The sequence below is a fragment of the Delphinapterus leucas genome, chromosome 3 (assembly GCF_059928025.1).
Source record: "Delphinapterus leucas isolate spDelLeu-1000000601 "Yukka" chromosome 3, BTC_Dleu_Yukka2, whole genome shotgun sequence".
Taxonomy (NCBI): Eukaryota; Metazoa; Chordata; class Mammalia; order Artiodactyla; family Monodontidae; genus Delphinapterus; species Delphinapterus leucas.
Window position 1 is genome coordinate 77937907 of NC_143131.1, and position 16463 is coordinate 77954369.

Here is a 16463-nt window from a genome sequence, read left to right on the forward strand (position 1 = left end):
ACCTACACATACGGTATATAAAATAACCTGAACCAAAGGAGAGCAAATAAAAAATTCTCTTTTCCCAACCCTTTTGTACCTGGACCACGCCCTTTTGTAATTAGACGCTATAACCAAGCCTTGTGTTACAAGAAGCAAATTCTGATGATGAAAGGGCAGGCTTGATACCAACTATTTAATTTCAGCCAAAAATGCTTATCCCCTCTGCACTTTTCTCTTCTCATTTTTAAAATGTAATAAAATACCTTACAAAGGACTGTTTTGATTATGAGATGAAATATGTAAAAATGCTTTGTAAATGTAAGAAATTATTTAAATATAAGTAGTTATTTGGGGGCGGGTGATGAGAAGAGCTATTATAAAATAGAGGAAAGATTACAGGAGTCAAAACACAAAGATCTGTATACAAGACCTAGTTATATTATTAAGTTGCTCTGAGCTCTATGAGCCTAATTTTCTTCTTAAAAAAAAAAAAAGACACTTGTGAAAATTAAAAGAAATCATGTAATTTAAAGTGCCTTGTAAAGAGTCCAGTGATTTACAAATGCAAAGTAGCTTCTTCCTGATTTTTCAAATAATAATATATATTATGTGTGTATTACTACTGCTAGTGTTTATTAATGGTTAATTAGAGATTAGAAAGTAGATCATGCTTGGGTTGACCCTTCTGTTTTCAGTACTATTATATTACTTAGTGATTATTATCTTTACCATTTCACCAGAATAATATTTGTGAGACCTGAGAGCATGATAGATTTCATTTGTATTAACTCTTCTGACCTTTTGTCTTTTGGTGAGTTCCCCAGCATGCTCTTTCTCCCCCAAAGAAAACCAAACTGCATTAAAAAGTGCAGAGCTACCTGCAAAAAACCCAACCTCGAGAAGAAAAGACTTGTCAGAAAAAGGCATAATATACTAACTTGTTTATTGATGTTATCCTCCTTGCCATGAACACTTCTACCAATAAATGTTTAAACAGATTAAGCTAGTTCTATTATTTCCAAAATTGGGGCATATGCAGAGGAAGACATTTCCTTTTACAGGATTTGAATTTTTGAGATTCTAACCATCTCAGAGAGAGAATCTTGTGTAACAGATGTTAGATTGATGCTAAACATTTGGGATATTGCTGAAAAATACTTCTAGTGTTTTTATGCATTCACACAGATCCAAAGCCTCACCAGCTTTTGTGATGAACAAAGAAACCTTCTTACTAGACTTAAATGCATATATCTACTTTTTTGGGAATAATTCTATAACCTTTACTTTTTTCTGTGAATACAAGTACTTTTCATTTGGGTTTCTTTTTCACAACTCTATTATTTACTTCAAAGGAAAGCCAGGAAAACCCAAAGAATCGAAGTAAGATTTTAGTGTTTCTATCAGATATCAAGTTTGTGTGAATGTCCTATCACTCCTTCCAGTAAAATTATACAGGTATCTTTAAAAAGAACATGAAACAGCCATAGATAACATGACCCCTACTACTACTTTTATTCTAACACTTGGTTTTCTTGGGAGGAAACCATGGTGATAGCAGTTTTTCTGAAAAAGAAACTAGCAAATTTTAGTAATTAATCTCCACCCCCCACCAGAGTACCCCAAACACCCAAAGCTCACCTCATCTTCATTCAGCATTTCACTCATTCACTCACTCAGTTACTACTTTTCAGTCCTCTACTGGATACACAGCACAGAATCAATGTTATGGAGAACAAAGAAAGATGTTTGAACACATTCTTTTCCTTCAAAGACCATCATGGAGACAGTTTTGCACGTAAAGTTTAAACGCCAACATGGAAAAACAGGACAAGAGGTGTTTCATGGCAGTAAGTGAGAAGTTCTCTCTTTCTCCAACCTGCTGCTTCTCCTCTTTGCTCTGGATGTGGGTTTGAGGCATCATTATGGAATGCCCATCCACCTAAGCTAGAAACTTAGCACCAACTATACCTGGACCCAAGCGTGCAATGGTGAAGTTCTATCAATTATATTTTGAACATGTTTCTTTGGTCAGCTTTTTCTACCACTCCAGTCTACCCCATAATTCTCTTCTGCATCTCAACTGCCATAACCTCCTGCCTGCTCTCAGGCTCTGACCTCTTCTGTTCACTGAGTCACTTAAAATGGAGGATCATTTTTATTCACATGGGCAAATGCTTAGGAAAAAACAGCGAGGTGAAAAGTATAATGCAAAACCGCATACAGAATGAAATTAACTAGGTTAAATATCCCTATGCACTGAAAAAAAGGGAAGGAAATATAACAACACGTAAACAGGGGTTATTCGATGGACGATGAGATTAAAGGTAGTTTTTCTTTCCTCTTATTTTTCAGAAGTTTTCAAATTTTCTACACATGTATAGTATGTATTGTTCTAATAATTTCAAGACTTGAAAATAAAAATAATACTATTCTCTGCTGCTTCTACCCTTTGATAACAGTGTTAAGGATTCTATGGAATGGAGTTTTATAAATTTGCTTTGATTTAATAAACGCCTTCACACTGGGCAAGGCATATCGATGTACCACTCTCATTGACATATGAGCTTAATATGAAACTCATGCATATTTTATTCCTTTAAACAATCTCATGGCCACAGATGCACCGCTGTGGCTGAAGCAGGATCTCATACACTCAGTTGTGCAAATATCAAGTGATTCCTCACAGGTATAACCGAAGCACAAACATGGAACTGCCACGGAGCCTGGCACAAAGTAGCCTTCAGTGAAAGTTGTGATGTTATTTAATTATTTACTGTATTTGAAAACCCCGGCAGAAGAAGAGTTTTCAAGCAACGAAATAAATCACATAGTATTGGATTATACTCAAAGTATAAAATAAATAAGCATGATTCCATACTGATATAAGTAAATGATTTGAATACATAAATAGATAAATAAATGGGGAGGAAGAGCTAAGTCTACGGTGCAGAAGAATTCAAAATAATTCACGTAGATACTGCTCCTCAAGGATGTCGGTCACCAACTCTGAAGTGTGGGCCACACATAGTGACCTCCTTCCGAAGACTACGGTGTGGGGAAACCTGGCCAACACTCCCTCAACCAGGTGATCAAGGTTAAAATCAGTGCTGAGAAGTCATATTGATAGTATGCTCCCTTGATGCTTTGTGATGAGAATGGGACTTTACCTCTGTGGCCTTCCTTCCAGAACACATAACCTCTGTCTAGCCATGAAAAAACATCAGAAAAACTCAAATTGAAGGACATCTATAAAATATCTGACCCATTCTACTCAAAACTGTGAAAGCCATCACAACAAGGAAAGTCTGAAAAACTGTCACAGCCACGAGGAGCCTTAGGAGACATGAAAGCTAAATAAAATGTGGTATCCTGGATGCGAGCCTGGAACAAAAAAAGGATCTTAAGTGAGAACTAAAGATTTGAATAAAGGACGGACTTTAGTTAATATTAATGTATCAATATTGGTTCATTCGTTGTGACAAATGTACCATAAGAATGTAAGATGTTAACAAAAGGGGAAATTGAGTGTGAGGTATATGAAAATTCTATCTTCGTAACTTTTTTGTAAACCTAAAAATACTCTAAAATAATGAGCTTAATTTTAAAAAGCTTCTGTAGGGCTAATTCTTTTGTGTAGATAACCTAGCGTTTGGTAGGGGCAACCGTTCTAATTTGGTCTTTGCTCAGTAAGTATAATGATACACTTCATAGAAGGCATGTTAGTGATCGATTCACCTAACCCATCTCACCATCCCCTTACCCTTCTCTCATTTCACAGATGAGAAAAATGAGGGAGACGTATTTAAGGGATACAGTTACACAATAATTAGGCTTAATAAAAATAATTTTCTAGTACAGCTACTGTAAACATTTTAACTGCAGGTAACCGAGAAGGAGGAGCCCAGTGACCACACATTAGGCTCTAAGTCATAAGACTTTGGTTTTACGTCCTACTCATCCATGAAAGTAACTTCATTACTTCTGGCAAATAACTTATTCTCTTTGACCCTCAATTCCTCATCTGTAGAAAGAGGAGGTTGATCTATATATTACTTCCAAATTTCCTTCTTGCTTTCAATATAGAGCAGATTCCAGTCCGTTTTTTTTTTTTTTAAATTTTGGCTCCATCACTCAATAGCTTTTTGCCCATGGATTGGAATGTTCTTGCTTGAGTATGATTTTGTGAGAACAGTATGTCATTCTCAATTATTCTTACCTACAGTTGGTGAGAGGGCTGTGGGCTGAGGCATGAATAATAAAAAAAGACAAGAAATCAAAAACACATTTCTCTTTCCTTTTGTAGTATGCTTTTAAACTTGCTCATGAGGTTGAAAATTCTAGTGTCGCACTGCAGAAGGAGCATTAATTTACTGAGTACACAAGTCTGTCATAAAGAAGGGTTTTCCATACATAAATAAAATCTATTGGATTAAAAAATGTTAGAGCAGGATCTGCTATGGATAAATTGTATATCCTAGAAATCATCACGAGGTGACTATAATAGCTAAGTAAATACAATGAAAATAAATTCTGAGCTTAAATTATTCAATTAACTGATATTCTTCAAGTGTTCCAATTGCTAGAGCAAAGCACGCAACAGCTTAAGTTTTCTCAGTACTACTTGCAAAAAAGTAATAAACTGCCAAAATTTGAGCTCTATCATATGAGTAGATAATAATCATTAGGTATCATTTCTAATTTTTAAAAATTTCCTCATAGTTTAGCATTAAACCAATAATCTAAAATGGCCAAATGTTTCTCAGTAATGGGCATTCAATGTGGGGAAGCTTTGACTTATTATAGAACCATATACTATTTGTCTTGGCAAGAGAGTTATGTGTTTTTTGCTTTGTTTTGTTTTCCTGAAATTACACTGCTTCTAATAGCAATTTTAACAAGTTTGGGGGGGTTTAAGTGTTCCCTGTGCCCACCCAGGGACACAGGTAACTTCCTGCCTGGGCAGTGACAGCCCTTTCTGTGGTGCCTGGATAACAGTGATCACAGTGTGACAGGTATTGATCACCTTTCAGGTAGGTATTTCTACCTCTCTCCTTCCTAACAGCCCTCAATTTCCTCTTAATAATCAGTGTGGTTGTGGGAAGCTGACTTGCTCCTCAGCTCAGGGGTGGAGAACATCTCAAAGGCTAGGCCAGTCCAACCCCGTGACTACAATGACTGGCTCAGGGTTGGGAATGTGACCTAGCTCTTCCAATCAGGGTAAATCTTTGGTCTTGGGTAAGAACACTGGAACAAATAGGCTCAATTATTCCTCCTGGATGAGAATGAGGAAACATATAGACAGCTGTGGGAGCACTGGCAGCCGTCTTGGGTTCATGAGGGGAATTAGACTAGGATAAAGCTAATAATGGGGAAAGCTGGATGGAGAGACAGAAATACACTAGATTCTTGATCGAACTACGAAGTTAACCTCTATATTTTCCAGATTTTGAGTTGTGTTTTTTAAGTGCACCAAAGAGTATCACAACTGATGAAACAGCTAACAATGATGGAGCACAAACGCTGTCTCATTTATTTTGCACAAAAACCTAAGAAATAATTACTCTTTTAATCTTAATAACACAGATGTAGAAACTAAGGATTAGAGAGGCTGAATGACTTGCTTCAACTAGGAAAAAGTAGAAGTAGATTCAAACTGTTCAGTCTAGTGCCAAAAGTCCACACTCTTAACCACAACACTAATGCTTTACTCCCAGATTAAAAAAAAATCAGAAAGTGAACTAGACATCTGAAACTCCAAGTCAGTTTTAGCTTCTTGGACCCTAATTACATAATTTTCCTTAGCTAAAAGTTCACACCAAAAGGAAAGGGTTGGTCATGGTTAAGGAAGAAGTAATTTAAATTTCTAATAGCAAGGATTTCTAAATCACAGGCTCAGAATCTTTCTTATGGAAAAGATATTTTTCTCTCCCTTCTATTATCAATATTTACTTTAAGTAATTTGTACGGCTTTTTTTTTTTTTTTGGTTTCTAATTAAGTCTCTTTGGTGTCATTAACTAAACTAAGTAGTTGGATACTATTTGGGGATAAAAACCTTATTCAATGTATATAAAAATCAGAAGTTTATAACTAGGAAATGGAACACAATCATACATACTGCCTTTATATTAGTTCATGTAGTAAAGAAATAATACATAACTTTCTCCATCCAGAAAAAAATCTTTCCTAAGGAAGTAGAATATATAATTTAAATTGTAAAATTATTTTTTGATTTTCATGATTAAAATGCACCCCTTCATTTTACAGAAAAATGCTGTTCAGTTTTTTAAGCTCTTTTACATCTTCACACCTTTGGCTAAATGTGTCCCGTTTCTAGCTGTTAGTTGAAAAGACAGAACTCTCCACCTGTGAGCTCAGTGTCTCTCTTTCTACAGAAGTTCTCATTCCAATTGCCAAAGTCGGAAGACCGAAGCTCTTATCTTGGGTTCTGAATCTCACTGCCTCATCAACTAAGATATTAGACCAGCTATTTGTTGGTTCAGTGCAATACTTTGAGAAGTTCCTAGTTATCAATAATTACAATAGCCACACATATTTTCACAGGTGGTGGCCTGTTGTTCCAATGCCATTCAGGAAGAGTTTGTTTATACAACCAAATCAAAGAGGTATTAAGCCTATTTACTGAACCAGTAAATGCATGAACTCACTGTGTCAGGTATGCCCCATACAAAGGATGCACTTCTCAATATTGCCTTCTTCCCTTCTCCAAAAATCCTGTGCACAGATTTGCTCCCCCTAGATCCACTCACAAGTCAGCCCCTACTAAGCGGTACTTCTCACTAATTGCACTGCTCTCCTCCAGCCCAGCCAGCAAGGTCCCCACGTTCTTGAGGCCCATGTGTCCCCTTTCCCATCTCTACCCTGACTCCCAATTCCATGATTAAACCATTCCCATCAAGCCCTTTTCCTTCATTTCTCTTCTGCAGTTGTGGAGAAGAGGGACAAATTAAGCACAGAATTGTTGCAGATTCTGGGTGGGGAATCATGAATGCTCATACCTTCCACATTGTCTGACTGTCATACAAATTTTAAAACATTTACCACTCATATTAAAACAGGCACCTCCTTGTTTTGTTTTCACACCTTTAATTACTAGGGAGACTGCCTTTCATGTCTATTAGCCATTTGTATTTTTTGTGAACTGCCTGTGAATATCCTTGACTCATTTTTATTTCACATTGAGCTCTTTTCAATTGGTTAGCATGTACTCTTTGTAAATTAATGAGATTAGTAAGAGCTGCCTTTTAAAGGACATGGCTTGGGCTGATGGAGCCAGGAAGCAGGGAGCACACCTTCAGGGTGACTCTCACCCATTCTAGCTCTGCCTGCTAAACACTGGACACTCAAGGGCTTCCAACAGAATGTCTTTCTGCCAGAAGCTATTTGCTAGATTCTCCCTGGGCAATATAACAGAATTTAGCATTACTAGGGAGAAAAATGTAATGAAGGAGCATGGATTTCCTATCCTTCTCTGCACGTATGTGGGATGTGTCTGTGTCCCAGAGGGAGGTCAGTACCTGTCCGAGGTGGGGGGCCATATCACAGAATGAGGTTCTGCCCAGAGGGAGGCTCAGAACTGAAGTCCAGGTGAGAGAGAAAGGGACTCTAGGGTAAGAAGAATAAAAGCAATGACATGAATTTCTTTCCACTTGTAGAATCCAGCTGGCCTTCTGCTCTGTGCAGCCACAGGAAAAAGTCAGGATACATGGCCTGGCTAGTTCTGCCTTTCCAGCTGGTAGTAGATGAAGAACAGCTCTGCTTGGGAGAACAGAGAGCACACTTTAAATGCTGGTGTGCCCCATCCTCGGCGCATTCAGCCTTCTTCACGTTTACGTCACTCTCCATCCCTGGGTGAATACACCAATTCCCAAAGCTTTAGGTAACACCCATGCACTGGAGCTCAGACTCTCCTGAGTTTCAGGCCCACGTAGCCAACCACTTATTTGACATTTCCACTTGTATGCCTCATAGGCAGTTCAAACTTAACATCTCCAAATCTCATCTCTTGACTGTCCCACTTTGGCCCCATCTGTCAACTCAGGCAATGTGTTCACCATCCATTTGGTTGCTCAGAATCATCCTTTGCTCTCTTTTCTCTTCAACCATCTCACTAGACCCATCTGTTAAGTACACTTCCAAGACCTGCCTGGATTCTGTCTTTTTCCAAACCCATCACCACTCCCCACCATCTCGAACCGCAAGTAGCCCAGTGGCCTTCTACCAATGTTTCTCTTTTCACTCATGCCTCTCATCATCAAAGTGATCATCAAACATAAATATGATCATGTCACTCTTCTGCCTTAAACTTTTCAGTGGACTCCCATTCACTGAGGACTGACTCATCGTGGCTTACAAGGCCTTGTGGTCTTCACCACCAACCTCTCTAATCTCATCTCCAGCCACTACTATTCCCCCCTTCACCACATGTTAGCCATGCTGGCCCTGTGTGCCTTTCTTGAGTGTGCTAAGCTCTTGACCACTAGGGGTGATACACAAGCTGTCACTTTTGCTTGGAACTTTCTTCCCCAGGCTAATTATTTGCATGAAACGCTCCTTCTCATCCTGGAGGTGTTAGCTCATGTCACCTCCTCAGAGAAGCCTTCCTTGACCACTCATTGAAGAAGTTCTCCATCTGTGATTCTTTAAGACAGTAACCTGTTTTGTTGTTGTTGTTGTTTTTTAAATATAACACCATAACTTGGAAATATTTTGTGAGGTGACCTGATTTTGGTGGATTTTTCTGTCTGTGTGGAATACCCTCGTAACTCCTGCTTTTAGCATAGCACTTGGCACAAAGGCACTCAATAAACAGTTTCTGTTTGAATGAATGAAGAATAGTTCGTACACTCAGTGAAAGTTACAGGGCTAACCCTCAGGAAGAGCAGAATACAGTTTTAGGAGGCAACCGAGGCCTCGGCATTTGGTGAAGTATCTAAGGAGTTAGCGAAGTGAGGCTAGAGTCATGTGTCAACCAGCATCAACAGTGAAAGGGGTTTGTGGACAGTGGTTGTTTGTGAGCCAAAGAGATTCAAAGGTGGCCTCATCATTGAATATGGAATTTGTATCTAATATGCAAACACATACCTAACATCTAAAATATGGTTACACAGTAATTTTTGATACTTAAAGTTTTCAAAATAATCCCATGATACGAGTGCTCATTCTGTATTCTAGAAACAGTATAATATAGTGGTTAAGAATAGAACTCTGTGACCTGACTGCTTGAGGATGAATCCTGGCTCTGACATTTTCTAGCTGTGGAACCCTGAGCAAGTGGCTTAACCTCTTGTACCTCAGTTTTCCTTTCTGTGAAATGGAGGTCATGCCTCATCAGGTGTGAGATTTTGATGAGTTAAAAATTGTACAGTGCTTATAGTAGTGTCAGGGACATAGTAAGCCCTATACAAATGTTAGCTTTTAGTGTTCTATTTCTAGAAATAGCAGGAAAGGATGTATTTGGAGAGGATGAACTCTGAAAACATGTCTCCCAGCAATACAGTATTCCATGGATCCAACCGCACGAGGCAGTTCATGAAAATTTGTACATATTGAGGTGCTGTAATTTTATATGCTGTTATTACTTTGAAAAGAATTTGTTTGAAAGGCTAATTAGCCATGCATGCTTTTCTTTCAAAGATGCACAGACACCTTGAACAAAGCTGTGGTCAACTAAACGAATGTGAAATCTCTATCAGCTCTGACAGCCAATTTCATGATTTGACCGCCCTTCAATACCTCTAGAGATAGAGCTCTTAGAAATAAATGTTCCTATTAATTTTTATCTTGGATGTTACTTCATTATGCTAATAGGCTCCCTATTGATCAACTCTATTCTTCATTTTCCTCAAGCCTCAGGAAGAAATGTTAAAATATTCAAGGACTAAAGAATAAATGAACATGAGCAGGAGTATAAATACGATCTCACCACTTTCAACTTAAAATGTCAATTATGAGTGTTCTAAGGGATAATCAGGAGTTCCCCAGACAGGGTCACGTCCCAGGAAAAGCCATCCCCGCCAACCCCGCCATTACCATCTCTCTCCCACTACCTCCTCTCCCTGCAGTCAGTTACCCTCCACTCTGTGCTATGTCAATACCCACCTGTGCTACGTCACACCTCGGTTACTGTCTCACAGTATTTAACCCTTGACTACACATTCCTATTTGCCCTACTGGATTGTGAATTCCTAGATACCAGACCCAGGACTGACTCATCTTTGCAGGTACCCTGATGAGGGTTTATCAAATTGATCTGAAGTTCTTGAAAGACAACATTCATGTTTAATATTCGACACTAATGCAGTATTTCAAATAGTATTCCTGCTGGAAGATAAGCTCTTTGAAAGCAGTGATTTGGATCTATGTGATCCACTCCAGTATGTTTCTAGAACAGTGTCTGACGTGGTGGGCACTCAATAAATATTGAAAGAGTGAAAAGAGGAGATCCCTATAGCCTAAGTGCTACTTATGGCTCCCGTATCAGAACAGGCCGGAGAATTAACCAGAGGTTGCAGCAACTATACGGAACTAGATGATGAGACCATTTGCTTTTCCCAAGTACTAGCCTGCATTTCACTTTGTACATCACCTGTGAACGCAAACCCTGAGATGTGCGAAGGCTATGAGAATTCAAATTTACCAAATATTTCATTTAATACTCTTGTTGGGGCTTAAATGAAACAGTGTTTGGTTTATTTACAGCTCCAAAGATTGGATTGGATTCCTAGGCCTTACAAATCCTTAAGTACCAACCTGGAACCAGGTCTCCGTGACACCCTTTGCAGTTGTATAGGTGGCACAGGGGGCATGAAGTTCTCCTCGTTGAAAACTCGGGATCTGCTTGCTGAAAGTAAACTAATTTGTGCACCATGTCTCTTTTGTTGGAGATCTCGTCAACATTTTTACTTTTATATTTACTGAAGTAAAGAGAACATTAACAATCAAAATCAGGGCTTCCCTGGTGGCGCAGTGGTTGAGAGTCCACCTGCCGATGCAGGGGACACAGGTTCGTGCCCCGGTCCGGGAAGATCCCGCGTGCCGCGGAGTGGCTGGGCCCGTGAGCCATGGCCGCTGAGCCTGCGCGTCCGGAGCCTGTGCTCCGCGATGGGAGAAGCCACAGCAGTGGGAGGCCCACGTACCACAAAAAAAAAAAAAAAATCAAAATCAATTGGCACCAACTCGATAGAGAATTTCATTCTTCATAAAAGATACCTAGTAGGGCTGCAAAGTGAGCCCTGAGCCTGTGCCACCGTGGCCGCTGTGACATTTGTTCTTCCGAGTGCCTCACACAAGCCTTGTTAAATGATCCGTGGGGCACCACATAGACACCATGGGACAGACTCACATGGCTCCCCAGGAGCACTGAATGCTGCTCCTTGGCATGGACAATTTATCCTTTGAAAGTCAAGGTCTGGGAGGAGGTTTTGGTTCCATAAGCTCTTAACTGGTAGCATGTGGTGTGTCATGACTGGGTGACCACTATGAAAACATTATGTCAAATGCATTAATAAACTGAGAAACTTTCGTAATATTGTCCTTTTAATAAAAACTAGTAGTTCTTTTTGACTCAATAATAATTTAACGTAGGTTTGAAAGAATAAAGAAGATGAAAGGCCATCACCATTGCGTTCTCCTTTCCTCCTATGAAAACACTGTACCTCCTACAACATGAACAATGGTGGCATTTTTGTAGTCTGACACTGAGTCAAGAAATTCATGTCATTACTTCTGAGGAATACGGATTCTGATTACCAAAAATCCTGCTCATCCTCTATCCCTCTTTATCCCGCCCCCTACCTCTTGCTTCCATCCGTCCACCCATCCATTAGGGAATAGATACACAAACATGGATTAAGACATGGCTCCCAAACCATTAGGAAACTCATAAATTTGGTATTGCATGTAACATAATGAGATATTAAGCATGACTGCATTTAAAATATGTTAAGTACAGGGAGCTTATCATCTTTGTGCTTGAATAACACAAACCAACGAACATAACTGCAGCATAATTGCCTCTCCTCTCTTTCCAGAACATCAGACAAAGGAAGAGAATTTGGTGCTTTGAGAAAAATAGATTATTTAGGAGCCAGAATGTGAGTACTTTACTGATGTGCTCTTAACCTTTGTCAGCCATTAGTTTTAACTGTTGCCGTAAATTAAAGATGGCAAAGGAAAAGTGTAACATATGGTTTATGTGAAAATTTTTAGAAGAAAAATATTATTTTGACTGCTTTAATATGTACTAGAATTTACACCCCATGGAAGAAAAGACACAGATCATTATAAAATAAATCCTTTGTCACTGGAATTAATTTCATAAAGAATTTATGCCCACTGTTGTCATGCAGAGACTACCAAATAATCACAATAAATATTGTTACAGAATCTAGTCAAAATGTCACTTACCTCCCATGAGGGAAGATAAGAAGCTTAGATAACTCATCATCAGAAGTAAGAGTTCACCACTGCCCAACAACATACTAATTCCCCACTTACTAAGCAGCTAAGGTAACGCCAAAGAAATAGTTGGGAAGAAGAGGCCCATGTACTAGATTTGCTGGTCTGAAGGCAAAGCTCATGGGTGTTGCATGGCTGCTTGCTGAATGCCTGAAGGGCCCAATTCAGAGTTTCCTCAGTTGAGGAAAACTGAGGAATTTGTTATAGCAAGTTACAACCGCTAAGAGAGTTCTGCAGTTTGCTTCGCCATCAGCAAAGGGCAGGAGATTTGGAGGGAGGAAGAGTGATAAAGGATCAATGCTATCATCTTCCTCCTTGCAGAAAACAGGAAGTCAAATTTTAGAGCAAAGAGCTCTTAATGGGTGGTTGCTTGCGTCTACTTCCAAGGAACTTTATCCTAGGCACTGGAAGAGAAATGTGTATAGCCAGGAAGTGGCACTAATGGAAAATCTTTGTGCGTATCTGGACATACTGAATTCTAAAAGGCACTGGTGGCAAAGCTTCCCAAGTTTGGGCATTAGCTGTTTTGCTCTCACACCTCTAATTTCTTTAATGGCATCACCTTTAATTAAAGAATGATGCAACTGAGTCCTCAGAGTCTTACCTTCCTCACCAAGCTCAAGTGTGAGGAGCTCGTAATGCTGAGTCTCGACATTAGCTCATTTCTGGGCAAAATAAATAAATGTCAGCAAGACACTTCTGGAGTTAGCACTTCCCATTAAGTTTCATAACATTTGCCTCTCATTCAAGGAAAACAACCTCGGAGTCGGTGCCAAAATGCTTTTGAGGTTTGTATTACTGCCCACTAATAAGAGCAAAGTTTGTTGAAGCAGAGACCTCAGGTGAACAAATAAAAATTTGGAATATCATAAAGGCTAAAAACTTACACTCAGGTCATTTAAATAAATGAAATAATACCACATGAGAAAGAGAAAGAAGGATAAAATTGCACCCAGAGGCCCCAAAACTAAAAAGGCTAAAATGCAGAATAGTGGTTATGAAAAGACTGGACTCCGAGGAGGGTGGTAATCTCTTCTTTATTTAAATAATTCTCCCGGTAAAAAGAAATTTATTACCGCACTTATCAATCTTCTGATTTTCAACAATTCATTAATCATTATCTAATGATGATGTCCTTTATCATAATGCACAAAGATGCTATTTTCAAAATCATCAAATCAACACCAGCTCTAGGACCAAGTAGAACAAAAGAACCAAAAAGAATAAACCTTCCTTCACCTAATCCCACCTGAAAATGGACAAGGCAGCTTAGCCATGGCTGGCATGTTAAAAAAGCTCCCTTCTCACCCTATCTTCTCCCCTAAGTCACATGGATCAAAATCTGATTAAATATAGTATAAAGAAAGAATATTCAAGTTCAAAATAAACATTTGAAAAACATCTTCAGTGTTTCCTCTTTAGACCCTCAGGGAGATGGAGAGTAAGCACAGCTCCAGGTGACCCTCTCCCCCAAGAACTCTTTGGCAGCCACCTAGATGATGTGGCAGTCCTTATGCCACCAAAGAAACATCTGGGAGACATGCTGTCCCATAGAGTTAGGGTTAAATTCTCATTTACAGCTGAAAAAGACACAAGCAATATGATATTTAGGCAGGTGCCAGATTTAGGGAAAAAAGTAGGATGCCCAGCTAAACTGGAACTTCAAATAAATAATTCAGATAACTAAATAATATTCTGGTATAAGCATTTCCTGTGCAACATTTGGGAAATACTTATACTAAAAAGGGACATTTGTTGCTTATCTGAAATTCTAATTTAGCTGGGATTCTTGTATTTTATCTGGCAACCATATTTCCTGGAGTGTCCTTATAAAAAGGGGGGAATTCAGACACAGAGACACACACAAGGAGAACACCAGGTGAAGGCTGGAGTTATGCTGACACAAGCCAAGGAACTACCAGAATCTAGGAGAGAGGCCTAAACAGAGCCTTCCCTAGTGATTTGAGAAGGAGCATGCCTCTGCTGACACCTTGATCTCAGACTTCCAAGTCTCTGATCTGTGAGATGATAACTTTCTATTGCTTAAACCATTTATTTTGTGCTACAGCAGCTCTAAGAAACATAAACATGCATCAAATCAGCATTCCATTGCCTTTTTTTTAAAAACTGTGGTAACAGGAACTGGACTCTGTGCTAACTGCTTCAGACAAAGCATGCCTTGTACCCTCATCTTATCCAATCCCATCCCAGGTGTGAGGCTCTGTACCTTCTCAGTACTCCAGATTCTCAAAGACAGAGATCCTATAGAATCCCCAGTTACTTAGCAACTATAGCCTAGCACATGAATCCAAATATGCAGGGTGGATCCCCAGCAGTCATCCAATTCTGTGACAGTGAGTCTACCCACCTGCTGAGATGACCACCCATTGCCTAGCTCAGGATTTCTCTGCCAGCATTCCTTTAATCATCAGAAAGTGGGCACAGAGGGAACATATCTCAACATAATAAAAGCCATATACAAACCCACAGCTAACATCGTACTCAATGGTGAAAAGCTGAAAGCATTCCCTCTAAGATCAGGAACAAGACAGCAATGCCCACTCTCCCCACTTTTATTCAACCCAGTTTGGGAAGTCCTAGCCATAGCAATCAGAGAAGAAAAATAAATAAAAGGAATTTAAATCAGAAAGGAAGAAGTAAAACTGTCACTGTTTGCAGATGACATGATACTATACATTAAAACCCTAAAGACACTACCAGAAAACTAGAGCTCATGAATGAATTCAGTAAAGTTGCAGGGTGCAAAATTAATATATAGAAACCTGTTCCATTTCTATACATTAACAAGAAAATATAAGAAAGAGAAATTAAGGAAACAATCCCATTTACAATCACAACAAAAAGAATAAAATACCTAGGAAAAAGCCTACCTAAGGAGGCAAAAGACCTGTACTCTGAAGACTGTAAGATGCTGATGAAAGAAACTGAAGTCAACACAAGCAGATGGATTAGAAGTATCAATATTGTTAAAACGACCATATTACCCAAGAAAATCTACAATCCCTATCAAAGTACCAATGGCATTTTCCACAGAACTAGAACAAAAAACTTTAAAATTTGTATGAAAACACAAGAGATCCTTGTGAAGAATGGAGTTGGAGGAATCAGACTCCCGGACTTCAGACTATACTACAAAGGTACAGTAATAAAGACACTATGGTACTGGCACAGAAATAGAGATCAATGGAACAGATAGAGAGTCCAGTAATAAACCCACGCACCTATGGTCAATTATCTATGACAAAGGAGGCAAGAATATGGTGGAGAAAAGACAGTCTCTTCAATAAGTGGTGCTGAGAAAACTGGACAGCTACATGTAAAAGAATGAAATTAGAACATTCTCTAACATGATATACAAAAATAAACTCAAAATGGATTAAAGACCTAAGTGTAAGGCTGGATAGTATAAAATTCTTAAAGGAAAACATAGGCAGAACACTCTCTGACATAAATCACAGCAATATTCTTTTGGATCCATCTCCTAGAGTAATGGAAATAAAAGAAAAAACAAACAAATGGGATCTAATTAAACTTAAAAGCTTTTGCACAGCAAAGGAAACCATAAACAAAACAAAAAGACAGCCTACAGAATGGGAGAAAATAATCTGCAAACGATGGAACCAACAAGGATTAGTATCTAAAATATACAAAGAGCTCATACAGCTCAATATCAAAAAAAAAAAATCAAAAAATGTGCAGAAGACCTAAATAGACATTCCTCCAAAGAAGACATACAGATGTCCAACAGACACATGAAAAGATGCTCAACATCACTAATTATCAGAGAAATGTAAATCAAAACTACAATGAGGTATCACCTCACACTGGTCAGAATGGCTATCATCTCATGGGCAGTATTAATTTATCATGCCTTTTTGCATGTTCCTAAGAAGCAATGTAGTGTGATGGAAAAGGCACTGGCTTTGGAGACTGACAGATGTAGGTTTAAATCTTGTCTCTGCCACATACTAGTTGTATCCCC

The 16463-nt window shown here is 38.9% G+C and overlaps 1 protein-coding gene across 15 annotated transcripts in view; it reads right to left on the minus strand.

Annotated features, from left to right (window-relative positions):
* Positions 1–16463, minus strand: part of MCTP1 (multiple C2 and transmembrane domain containing 1) — a 357505-nt gene that overhangs the window by 316379 nt on the left and 24663 nt on the right. The gene's annotated exons all lie outside the window — the stretch shown is intronic.